Here is a 14,111-nt window from a genome sequence, read left to right as displayed (position 1 = left end):
TTTTCAATTACTTTTTATATTTCCTCCTTAACACAAGATCTTTGTTTGTTTTACGTATCCAGGTAGAAGAGCTTTTGAAAGATTTTATTATTAACTTCTAGCTTTATTGCACTGTGGTCAGAATATACCATTTGTATTTTTTAAAATTTTTGGGAATTTATTATTTCTTTCAACTTCTTTGTGGCCTAATATATTGTTAATTTTGTAAATGCTCCACATGTACTTTTAAGGAAGTTATATTCTCTGTTATTGGAAGACAGGATTCAATATGTATCGATAAGAACTACATTATTGGTTGTTTAGAACTTCTATATCCCTAATAATTGTTTTTGTCTATTTGATCTATCTGAGTCTGAAAGAAGCCAATATGAGAATAATTTTCTTTTAATAGGTAAGTTAAGCCCATTTGAATTTATTGACAAGATGGACATATTCGATGTTGTTTTATGTTGTATTGAATTTAAAACTCATGTGTTTTCTTTGCTGTTTATTGGCATATTTTTTTGGGGGGGTTCTTCAACATTTTTATTATAAATTGGTGATTTATTATTGTATACATTTATGGAGTACAAAATGATGTTATTATTTGTGAGTATGATGTGAAATAATTAAATCAAGCTACTTAACATATTGTTCACCTCAAATACTTAACATTTGTGGTAAGAATATTTGAAATTTACTCAGCAATCTTGAAATGTACAATGAAAGTGGTCTTCAAAAAGTTCATGGAACATTGTATATTGACAAAATAAAATAAATTAAAAATAAATAAATAAATAGGGGAAAAAAGTTCATGGAAAGATTGTATTATCTTTTCATTCTATTTTTCCATGAGCTTTTTGAAATACTCTTACAGCCTATTATTAACTATATTCACCACACTGTGCAATAGATCTAAAACAATCAAACTTACAGAAGCAGAGAGTAGAATGGAGATTACAAAGGCTGAGGGTGAGAGGAATGGGGAGATGATGGTCAAAGGGTACAAAATCTCAGTTCGAAAGGAGGAACGTGTTTTGTTTTGTTGAGATCTACTATTGTGGGGTTTTTTGGTATTTATAAGTTTATTTTTTGTTAAAACAGACACATCTCTACCTTTGTGTAATACTCTTATTCACCTCTTATTTAGATACAGCCTACTGGCTTCATTCTATGACCAGTACTGAGAATAACTAGGAACCATTTCTTGTTTTCTCCACCGCCTCCCCTATCCACCAAGTTTAGATGCTGATATTATCTTAGTGTTGTTTTTGTTGTCTTAAGTATACTTATCATTTACTGCTTGATTTGGCAGCTTCAAGATAAACACACACACGCACACACACAAAAGTTCATACCTATAAAAAAAATCAGTAAGCTTATTTTGCTTTTTATCTACTCTCCCTTTTCTCATCCAGCTTTAGTCATTTTTATTTCTCTGCAATTTTAGACCACATACAATTTTGTACTATATAATACACTTATCTCTATCCTTTAGTCTTGTTTCTATAGGTAAATATATTCAATGCTAACTCCTAAAACATGTTAAAGCTTTTAAAATTATTATGTGGCTGTCTGAAGCTTATGCTTGGTAAATTCCTCAAGATAAGCTCATAGAAACAGTGTTTTCTGAGTCCTACCTTGTCTATGATCCTTATATTGAAGGAAATTTTGAATGGGCTTTAAACTTTAGTTTGCATTTTCTTTCATTGACTGTGTTAAAAGTGCTACATTGTTTTCCAGCATGAAATATTGCTGTGAAGATGTCTCATCTAATTTGATGTTCTTTCCCTATAAATAACTTAAGAATATTTTTCCACAAATATCCAAAGGATTTTTCCTTATATTTAAAAACTAATACTTTCACTAGCAAATGTCCTTATGTTGACAGTTCTGGATCAATTTTCCATGACAAAAGTGTGTTCCTCATATATGTACAAGTTTTCTTTTACCTTAGGAAAATTTCCTTGGATTACAGTTTTAAACATTTGTCTTTCTTTTCCATTTATTTCTTCTTTTGTTGTTGTTTTTTGTTGTTGTTGTTGTTGTTGGAGGGACTCCAGCTGGCATTTATCTATTGGCTATGTTTTTGTGTGTACCTTATATCTATCACTTTTTCTTGAACCGTTTAAAAAATCTGAAATTTTGTGACTAATTTATCATTATTATTAATTATTATTATTTTACTCATTTCTTTTCTTCCTCTATTTCTCTTAATGTACTTTCTTTGGCATCTGTTCATTCTTGTGTTCCTTTAATTTAGTCTTAGATTCTGAAAAAAAATAACTCTTTTCTGAAATGTCAGGTCTTGCTTTATGTCTTGTCTAGTCATACAGTAGCTGAGCATATTTATTGTTGATTTGTGCTTGTTTTAAAGATTCAATACTTTTTAAATTTCTATTACTTCATTTTGAAACATTTGGACAAAGTTCTCTGCTTTGTGGTCACATTTTAAGATGTGTTTTCATTATTTGTCAAAGTGTGATAAGGTCCTTTTAAACTTTTTTTTCCACATAATAATTTTGTAAGGGGTATTTTGTTGTTATTATTGTAAAGCTTTTTAAAATAATTCGAGCGCTCTTAGGCTATTAGGAGAAAATGTCTGTGGAAGAAATGAGCTATAGTAATTTTTTTATGGGTTCATGCTTTAAGTGTGCCCTCTTATGTGGTTACTATGAAGGAGTCAAAATATGGCCTATTTGTGAGCTAAGTTTTCTCAAGAAAGTTTCCAGGTTCCAGCCTTCTTGCTATATACATCTTGCATTCTCCAGTGGTACACTTAGCATTAGCAGTTGCATTTTGTTGTTACAGCGCTTTCTGGGTTTGGTCCTCTGGGTCCCACCGGGTGAATCTTCTCTTTGTCTGTCTGTCTGTCTCTGTCTCTCTCTCTCTCTCATCCCCAGTGTTTCCGCTGTCCTCAATTTGATTTCTGTTTCCACTGACTTTCTCTTAGGGTAGAATCAATTCTTCTGGAATATTTGCTGAATCATTCTGAGATTAGAGAGTGACACACATTTTGTCCTTCCCATGTCTGGGGGCAAAATTTTATGCTCACCTGCATCACAGAGCCTTTCAGGACTGTCTCAGTTTCACATGTCATTGTTAGATCTATGTGCTCAGGCTTCCCTCAGAGTAGGGTTCTACCCTTGCAGGTAAATTTTGGGGGCAACTTTTTAATTTCCAAAACTTGGAGAGTCAGTGGGTAGTCTCTTTTTATTTCTAGCCTCCCTGCTCACACAGCTGAAAATCCCAAACAGGTCCAAGTTGCAGGTAGTTTGGCAGCACTCACCCACATCCTGGGTCTGTGGGGATCCTCTGTCATGAAAGTCTTGTTGATGATACCCTCCATAGGCTTCCCCCCTTTGCTGTCAGGGTTGATCCATTTGGTTTGTAGGAGGCATTTGGGGGACACTCAAAACCTATACTGTCATGGTGATCATGTTCTCTCCAACCCTTATTAGATGAACTTGCTTCCTATTTCAACAAGAAAGTTGAACATTACATATTTTATCTCTCAACTTCCTGTCTACTTGTCCCATATAAAAATATATCTGTATCCAAAGCTATCCTTATTTTCTTTTCTTCAGACTTAAAATAATATTCTAAGTGTAAACTTTGGGGAGGCTTGACAACTCTGTCTGTAGCTCTGATTCTCTCTCCTTTTGCTCCTTTTGGGAACTTAAATCTATCAGTTATCCCCTACTCTCTCCTTCATCTTCATCCTTTCTTCTTCCTGAATCCTTAGCCTGTAAACATGATCATCTTAAAAAATAAATCCTTCTTTGACACTTATCTCCTTCAAGATACCACGCAAGCTCTCCTCTTTTTTTTACCCAAATATTGATGATTCATTGTCTTTATTTCTCACCTCCCAACTCACTGAAGACTGCAAACTGCCTCCTATTCCCATCACTCTTTTAAGAAACGAGTCACGTGCTAGTTACCAGTGAGTTACTACTTGCAAATCCAATGGACACCTCTATATTTATCTTATTTGATCTCACTGTTATATTGAAACACTGTTATGTATTGCCCTTCTGTAGCCTCCTGTGTCCCCTATAAATCCTCTTTCACAATATGTCTCCATTTTTTACCATTCCTCATCTTCTACCCATACCTTAATATTCCTGCATCTTAGTGCTTCATTCCTAGCTTACTGGTTTTATCATTCTCTGTTTTCTTCTCATCTACTCTCAAGACTTTAGCTACTACTCAGAGGCTGGTAGCTTCCAAAGTTTTATCTCCTGCCTAGCTCTGTCTCTGAGCTTCAGATTTATTTATTTATAGGGTAGGCATCCCTGAACAAATGTTCCAAAAGCATCTTAACCTCGATATACCCCCAAATGAACTCATCTTCCTTCTCTAGGATTCTCTATCTAGGTGGTGACAAGTCATACAAGTTAAAACCTAGAAATCATCTTTAACCATTCTTCTCTTTCAATCATTTCCACTTATTCATACACCAAATCCTGTTAAAATGCTCTTTAAATCCCTACTGTCATTCCTTCATCATTTCTTGCCTGCTGTGATACTAACTGGTATTTTCATTTCTGATGTCTCTCTTAATTACCAGAGTGATCTATCTAATCATGTCACTGCCCTTCTTTTAATTTTTCTGTGGGTTTCTGCAGCCCTTGCAATAAAGACTGAGTTCTGTGATCTGATGTGCAAGGCCCCTGGTGGTCTGATCTATCCTTTTACCACTCCTCGGCTGTAGTACAATGTTTCACCAACACTGAAAAGCTCCAGCTCTCTGAACACACCATGTTGCTTTGTTTTTAATCTGGCTGCTCCCTTCACCCCCTTTTCCTTCACTTGAGCAACTTCTATGCATTTTTTAAGACCAAATTTAGATATTAACTCCTTCATAAAAACTCCCCTGACATCTGGCCATTCCTCTCCCCAAATCTAAGCTAGATTAATTATCCCTGCTCAGTATTGTTCAGTAACCACAGTTCACTGATGTCATTTTATTTCACACACTGTATTGCAGTAAATGTTCTTTGTCTTTTTGCCTCCTTCCAACAACTTCTTTTGGATTCCTAGATTCTACCATAACATAAAATACCTAGAAATCACTTATTTGCTATTGAAAAACCACCCATTTGATTTTAGCACTGTGGGTACAAACAAGAGCATGGTTGTTACTTTTTTTTTCCATGTCATTCAGCATATTTGCTAAATGCCTTGCACATAGTTGGTGCTTAATATTTACTCTGTGATAGATAAAGTTGGTGGATGTCCCTGCTCTTAAGGAGCACAATCTTTGGTGAAATAATCAGACCAGAGGGAAAAGCTCCCAGGCTTAAAGTGTGAAGAAATATGGCTTAGAGAAAAAAGGTCCATGAATGAGGTTATCTGGAGATCTGGTGGTTCTCACTAACTAACTATAACCTTGAAGGGCAACTTTCCTGATTTTGTAAGAAGAGGTGATGACCTACAAAAGTGCTGTAATCTCTCATAGCTCTAAAATTTGATTTTAAGTAGTAGTCCAGCTTGTTGTTTTCAAGTTATTTCAAGTAATACAGGATGGATTGGTGTTAGCCTGGTACAATGAACTGACAGCTTAAAAACAATCCAAGGCAAAATCATTGGCTTCCCTGTGGACACAGATTCATGAATTCTCACCAGATGCTAGGACCTTAGTTTCGTGCCAGCTCTCGCCCACTTTTGAGCCCCCACTCATTCTGTTCCTCCCACCCACAGTGTTCTTCCTTCGCAAAATCATTGGCTTCCCTGTGGACACAGATTCATGAATTCTCACCAGATGCTAGGACCTTCGTTTCGTGCCAGCTCTCGCCCACTTTTGAGCCCCCACTCATTCTGTTCCTCCCACCCACAGTGTTCTTCCTTCCCTCTCTGCCTACCCATCCTACCCTCTCTCCTTCCAAGGCCAGATCACACTCTACTTCCCTATTCATATTTCTCCTTTCTCTGTACTTCTCTTCTTACCATCATTACCACACTTCTGTGTTTAATTTGTTCCCCAAACATCTAATGTGACTTAAATTATTTTTATGATGATATTTTTAAGTTCCTAGAAAGCTGAGGAAATCTTTTAAAATTTTCACGTCCTCATTGAACCCAAGCACTGTGTTGGGCTCATAGTGAATCTTGACTAAATACTTGTAGGTTGATTGATCTATGGTACCGATGCTGATGTTATAAAAGGTGAACATTCACCTGGGGCAGTTGGTGCTTTAGGAAAATTTCCAGCAGAGTTTCCTCTTGGAGAAGGTTCACATTTTAGACTAAGAATAAGACCTTTGCTGTGAAAATGAAATCTGCCACAGATTCTCTTCATATACTTTTTTTTATTTCCAGATTGTTAGCGCTGATTGATGATGGTCATGTGCTCAGGGGAGTTAGAAAAGATCAATTTGGGACCTGTGATCCTTCTGTCTCAAAACCATCTCATCTTTGATCACTAGGTATAGTGCCACTTGAACAAAACCTGCCACTGTTGGTAAAGCTGCCTCAGCCTCAGTTGGAGAGATTCCTTTGCTCAAAGTGAGCTGCCCCAATCCTAATAGCTTCCTGTTGAGCTGGTCTGACTGCTGCCGCTGTTTCTTAGCAGGCTGCAGCTTTACCACACCACGTGAAGTTTCACACCAGGTCATAAAGCATTTGCCTGTCCCTCCTTGCAGAGTCATGGGCAAGCTTGTCTGTATGACACACTCTACATCTACTGGCAGATGGAGTCACCAAAAGCAACCCTACTGGAAGCCTGCCAGGGAGCCAGAATGAGTTACATTGGCTACAGCTCAGTTGGGCAGCTGTGGAGGTTGACAGATGTGCTGATCACAGACCTCTCAGGTGCAGGAGAGGGCAGGTGCTACACTGTGGATTTTGGCTGAGGACTTATTCCACTCTCAGGAAACCCTTAACATCTCTCAGATGGAGGTCTGAATGTGTCTCTTTCCGAGATTTATTTAAACAGTTACTCCTAGATGCAATGCCATATTTTCCCAAAGATTCTTTGGCAGAAGACTCTTATCTGTACCTGAACATTTTATAGGACATAGCTCTTATTCCTTTTAGATCTGGTATTCAATTTAGTTTATTTTAATTCAACAGATATTTAAGAGGCTGGGTTGCTGAGGTTACAATTGTGAAAAAGAGACATGCGTGTGTTCTCTGGGATTATAGTGAAAACTCATGTTTTCTTCTGAAACTTAAAATTTCATTTTTGTGTTTAAACCATTGACTCATCTGAAATTTATATTGGTGCAAGGAATGAAATTAGGGATACGATTTTCATTATTTTCTAAATGGTGACTCATTTGTTCTTTTCTTGAATAAGTCATTTCCACTCCCCGCCTCCCCATGCACAATGCTCCCTTTATAATGGTAGAGTTCTTCCTCTGTGTTATGAAGGCAGTTTGTTCTGAGTATAAAATCGTTTACTATTATTTCAATGGAAAAAAAATTATGTAGTTTCCTGAGTCTCAAAACTAAAATCCAGTTTATGCTCAAATAACCGTATAGCTCTTTGAAATTTATTCAGTAACTTTAATAATTAATATCTATCACAACATGACACAAAAAATAAGTTTTATTAGTTAATTTTTCTACAATGTGGCTATTTATCTCTACTCAGTCATCTCTTTCATAACTATTAAATATTTTGCTCTTCGTCCTCACAAAGTATTCATATAATTCTCAATGTCTAAGTAATTGAATTTTAAGGCAGAAAAAATCAATGAAATTAATGTAAAGAGTTTATCACGACTATGTACTAAAGCATTTTGAGAGGAAAATCTACCAAAACATACAACAACTGTACAACTCCAAAGAGGACTGTGTGTCGCTATAATTTCATAGCACGCTGCTGCTCAGAGAGAATCCTCACTGGTCTTCTTACGTACAGGTAAAGCCTTACGAGCCAAAGCAGGGACAGTAAATGAAATTCTTCATGAACCGAACACTTGCTATTTGAATGGCTGTACACAAGATATGGCTTGACTAAATCCAGTGTGTATTTGTGTCTACCTCTGGATCTACCATCCTGTTTTACTATCCATCTCTTTCTGTATCAATATCACACTCTTCTAATTATTGTAATTTGATAATATGCTTTCATATCAGGTCAAGCTATTCCTCACTCATTATTTCTTTTTCCAGAATCTTCCATTTTATTCCTACTTTCATTTTTCCACATGAGCTTTAGAAACAGTTTTGTCTAGTTATTTAAAAATACCTACTGATATTTTATTAAAATTTTATGAGATTAATAATTACTTTATGGTGAGCTAATTTCATTCTGATATTGAGTTTTCCAGGACAAGAAGAAGCTGTGCTTTTTCATTTATTCACATCTTCTTTTTTGTACCTTCACAGAATTTAACAATTTCATATGATATTATCTTGAACATTTGGTTAAGTTTAGTTCTAGGTTTTTAATCTTTTAGCTGCTATTTATTTTTCATTGATACATAGTATTTGTACATATTTATGGAGTATAACATGATATGTCAATATACATATTCACTGTATAGTGATCAAATCACAGGAATTAGTATATCCATCACCTTAAACATTTATCATTTCTTTGCTGTGAGAACATTCAAAAACATCTCCTCTAGCTATTTGAAATATACAATGCATTATCGTTAGCTATAGTCAACCTACTATGCAGCAGAGTACCAGAATGTGTATCCTCTTACCTAACTGTAACATTATACACATTGGTCAACCTTCCCCTATTTCCCCCTCCACCCTATTTCCCCAGTCTCTGGTAACCACTATTTACTTTCAACTTCTATGAGATCAATTTTTTTAGATTCCACATATGAATGAGAACTCTGTGCCTGGCTCATCCATGTCATTGTAAATGACAATTTTTTTTTTCTTTTTTATGACTGAATAGTATCTCATTGTGTATATATATATCACATTTTCTTTATCTGTGCATTTCTTGATGAGCATTTAGGTTGATTTCATATCTTGGCTATTGTGGATAGTGCTGCAATAAACATAGGAGTGCAGATGTCTCTTCAACATACTGATTTCATTTCCTTTGGCTATCTATCCCAGCAGTGGGATTGCTGGATCTCATGGTATATTTATTTTTAATTTTTTGAGCATTCTCCATAGTGTTTTCCATAATGTTTGTACTAATTTACTAACAACGTGTATAAGTTCCCCTTTCTGGACGTCCTTGCCATTAGGAGCTATTTAAACAAGGTTTTTTCTAATTGATTTTTTTTTTTTGTATACAGAATGATAATTTTTTCATATTAATTTTGTAACAAGTTAGCTAAATTATGGTATTGTTTCAAAGTTTCAGTAGATTTTCTCAAGTTTTCCAATTATATAATCATATAATTTTTTATTGATTTATCACATTTGGGAATTAGCACAGGAAGGAGGTATCTTTTTAAAGAAAAAAAAATTTTTTCTTTTTATCAAGAATGGATTTGGGATTGGATCAGATGCCTTGTTAGTGTCCATGCAAATGATAATATGATATAGTCTTTTGACTTATTACTGTGGTGATTTATAATTTCTAATATTTAATATTCTTTGAGTTAACTCCATTTATGCATATGATGATTCTTTCAGTGTTCGGTGTATTCTATTTACAGATGTTTTATTTGGAATTATTGTATTGATACTTCATAAGTGACATTAGCCAGTAGGTTTTTTTGTGTGCTATCTTTGGTATAAATATTATACTTATAACATATTATACAATATTATATCGTAAAAGAATATTCTGAAGTAGTTTAAAGAGTACAATAATTATATGTTCCATACATAAAAGATTGATACAATTACTCCTGAAATATCTAGAGAGCTAAGGGCTCTCTAACTGAATGCTCACTAATTTTTTGCATTTATCTTATAACTGACTTATTTTTAAAAAATTATAAATAGATTCTTGTACAAAGAAGAACCATTTATACAGAGCACCCAAATTACCAGTGAGGTGGACCCTAGCCCATTTTTTGTGCACTGGGAAAACAGAGCAGAGAACAGGAGCAATATTCCACCTTGTTCTTAACTGTCTTCACCTATGTGGTCCGTTTTTTAAGTAGAGTTTCTATTCCTTTGCTGATGTTTTTGTTTATTTCCAAAGTGGGAGTCAGGCTTTTCAGCCCAGCTTTGACTTTGTTTGCAACTTCCTGGTCAGAACTCTGGAGAAGGCTAGAAAGAATAATGACACCTCGATTCACACTAGCCCAGGACTACAGGTTCTTCATACAACCTTCGCTTCCATTTCCTTTCATCTTTTTATCTTGCTCTATTAACCACTTCAGAACTAGATGTCCATAAGGATGTTCTGCAACATGAAGCTCTCTGTCCTTGCCCCCAGGGTGTAGTTCTGCTGCTGCCAAGCTGGCGATGGCACTCATGGCAGCTGAATGTCTTCAGTGGCAGATCCCAGGATGCAGGACACCAAAAAACACATATACTTATCCAGCACCACTTCTCGGGTGTGTTTTTGCAGGTAGCTTAACAAAGATGGAGAAATGGATTCTAAGAGCTCGCATCGACAGATCTCTGTATCTTTCTTACTGTGTACATTTGCGTCACCTTTCTGCAGAACTTCAATGATTTCTCGTACCATACGTGCAGGATCTCTCGGGCTTAGTAAATACAATAGGACCTTCCTTCCAGATTTATCATTTACTATGTTAGGCAAAGAACTGATAATTTCTGATATGATTATCTGCTTTCCAAGCTTAGTATCGTCAATACAATCAAATGCTGCCGGTAAAACCAAATGGGAGTATTGGCCATTAGCCACCTTTTCAACTTGTCTTCATTGTTTTCACAATCACCTTCTGTCCTTGGGTGTACCCTGCCATCGGCAGTGCATGGCCACTCTGGCGCCATCGTGGGTGTGTGCCAGGTATACCACTGCTTCGCGGATGGCTTCAATCAATTCTGATCTGAGTTGGATGCATAGAAAAAAAAGTCCAACAATACTTTATGCACTAATGAGTGTTTAATCACAGCTTCCTTTTGGGCCATTGGAGTTAAAATCTGTTTCATTCCATCCATAAAAAGCTCCAATTGTTCTGGCTGTACCTCTAACACTTTGTCCCGAGCTGGGTGTTCGGCTGAATTGTAAAGCTGAATTGTGTTCTGGTAGAGCTCCTCTGTCAGCATGTTCCTCTGTTCCAAAATGGCTTTGTCATTGCACGCATACTCCTTGATGACTGACACTTCTGCATGACGCAGCATCTTCCTCACGTGGCCTTTAAAACTTCTGATTATCTCCACAATCTGTGGTTTACTTCCGTACATGAGAAATTTCTTAACAATATGTCTGTATAATTTGGCTTTACCTAATTCAACCAGATCATCTCGCAATTCTACAAAGCCTGTTTTCTCTGTTCTTCATTACCACACCGAATGTAACACTGGATCACCCAAGTTGAATCATGTGCAAACGCAATAGTTTTAATTTTCTCTTGAATCAACTTCTGAGAGTCACTCATCAACTTTACTCCTTTTTCTTAGTCACAGTCTTTTCTTAAAATCTCCCAAATCTGCTAAGCCAGAACAACAATGTCATAGTTGGTCTTATCACTGAGTTTCCTGCTCTGCTTCAGTTCTTTCTTCTTTTTGAAGTCATCCCATTTGGGTTTCTTGGCTGCTGATTCATCACTTTTACTGTCTTCTTGTTGAGTTTATTCTTCGGTGCTTTGTCCCCTTATTGCTTATTCTTAAATTGCTTCACACCCTTCTTCCCAGGTTTTATGATACTTTTCTCAAAGTCTTTGGAAGTGATTTTAGGTCCACCTTCCCTACCAACTTTTCCTGGGAATGTCTTTGAAAAACCAGAATTGCTGTTTCTATGAAGTCTATTTTTTTCTTGTGATGACCTTGTACTCTTCCTGTAATTTTTTTTCCCCTTTGACTTCCATCATAGCAACTGGACACGTGGGGTGGAAGCCAGCACAGGTCTCATGACTGACTTAAATTGAGCTTCTAGTAGTTTTTTATTTCAAGAAAAAGTAGTTTTCCTTGGTTTTTGCACATTTGTATATTTTTTATATAGTCTGGTGTGACACAGACTGTTGACTGCTCATCCGTGTCTATTTTTTCTTCCTCTCAGGTACACAGCTACCACATTTCCCAGCCTGCTTTGAGGTTAAATGCGGCCATGTGGCTAAATTCTAGACAAAGAAATATGAATCATGTGACAAATTTTAGACCTAGCTTTGAAATCTTTCCATGCTCTTACTGTGAACCATGTACTGTTTCAGGGATTTGGGATCAGGCAGTCAAAAACAAACCAACTCTCTGCTTTGTTAAGGCTTACACTGGGATTCGTCAAAGATGACCATGCTCTTACTGTGAACCATGTACTGTTTCAGGGATTTGGGATCAGGCAGTCAAAAACAAATCAACTCTCTGCTTTGTTAAGGCTTACACTGGGATTCGTCAAAGATGATGTGAAGAGAAGAAAAATCTGAGCAGAAAAAACAGCATGATTGAAACACTGGAGTATGAGCAGTGAGCCATTTAGAAGGCAGCATGCAGATTGGTGTGACCAGAATGCAAACAGTGACGAGGTCGGGGTGCTAAGAAATGAAGGTGTTGAGTTGGGAAAACCAGACTGTGCAAAGCCAGGCTAAGGGGTTGCATGTAGGAGTGAATTAATTTTTTCAGGTGTGTATTGTCAATCAAATCACTATGATACTCATCCAGAGAATCATTCCAGCACTAGATCCAGAGAATCTAGTCCAGTACAAGGACCTGGATGGCTACTCAGTCAGAAGTTCAAGTGTCCAGGTAAGAGATTTTGGGGGTAAGTATTGGGGTGGTTTGAAAGGAAGGAGTGTTAATGAGGTAGAAGAAAGGAGGGCCCAAGGGTGAGTCCAGGTTCTTAGTGAGGGTGGACAGTGGTGCCATTCACCTGGACTGGTATTCAGGGCAGAGCACAGGTGTTATATACATTCTCATCTACAGGATTGAAAACATTTTAATTATGTCAGTGTCCATTGGTTAGACACCTGCTTATCTAGAATTTAGGGGAACATGCTTAAAGGTATCTCTAGTTTGTGCTTATGTTTTTTCACCAGAAATGATTGATTTGTATACAAATTTGGGGGTGTTTTTCTACTGCCCTTTACGGTCAAATTGAGGTAAAGAGTGTAGGTCGTTTATTTATTTATTCAAGTGTTTCTTATACCTTACTTTAATGAGGTTTCATGCTTCTGTTCACAAGTGTTTCCAGTATCTACCTACAAGCAGAATTGAATAAGCATGATTTCTAAGTGGATAGTTTATTCACAGCTTTCTTTAGAATTCTGAAATGGTGTCAGCGTTGCCAGTATAAAGTGTTTTCTCATTTCTCTTAATGTCTTTTCACACTTTTTACTACAGGCTGTTATCTCTCTTATAGGAAATGAATAGTTATGAATCATGTCTAACAGCTCAACATAACAGTCATGGGTATTTCAAAAAGGTGACTGTCAAAGGTAAATTAAGACAGTGTTCCAAATGAAATTTTAGTGTTTATAAATTTTGGCAAAGCAAGTTTTTAAGGTATGGTGAAAATTGTCTGTGAAAGCTCCCTGGAGTAGACTTGTAGGGTAATAATTTGAGATTTTTATGCTTATTAGATTCAAAGACATACATACAAATATAAGAGAATAAATTATTTCTCATATTTTTTCTATTTCTGACCTTTGTTTATCTTTAAAAATTCACATTCATTCAGTATTAACCCAAAATGTGGTAACCGAATTATTAAAAGCAATTCACAAAGCTAAACTATACCAATATAAAAATTCTCAAATTCTTGATATTTTGATGTAACAAGGATTTTTTAATAAGTCTGATGTTTAAAAAAATACAAAATTGTGTTTTTCATTAGTTTTTTAAACATAATTATATTGCTTACCTATTTTAGAACTATATGAAGTTATGAACATACTTATAATTTCACTTAGAGTTGTACACAGTTTTTTTATTCTTCACAGGTATTGAGTTTAAAGATTTACTGAGTTATGTACTTGGCCAGCACTGGGGTTTTTTTGCCTTTTTTTTTGGCCAAGTGTAGCTAAGATATTGTATTAAAAGATTTTTTAAACTAAATGTTTACTTTTTTATACCATAGTTCCATAATTTCTATGTATTCCTTCATGTGTGCTAGGCAAAATAAATCTTCA

General features: G+C 36.0%; 1 pseudogene; it reads right to left on the bottom strand.

The window, feature by feature from the left end:
* Positions 1-10,736: 10,736 nt before the first annotated feature.
* LOC103602571 lies at positions 10,737-11,429 on the bottom strand (annotated as a pseudogene).
* Between the last annotated feature and the right edge of the window lie 2,682 nt (positions 11,430-14,111).

This window comes from Galeopterus variegatus, unplaced genomic scaffold (assembly GCF_000696425.1).
Source record: "Galeopterus variegatus unplaced genomic scaffold, G_variegatus-3.0.2 Scaffold4200, whole genome shotgun sequence".
In the NCBI taxonomy this organism is placed as follows: Eukaryota; Metazoa; Chordata; class Mammalia; order Dermoptera; family Cynocephalidae; genus Galeopterus; species Galeopterus variegatus.
This window is presented reverse-complemented; position numbering and strand designations above follow the sequence as displayed.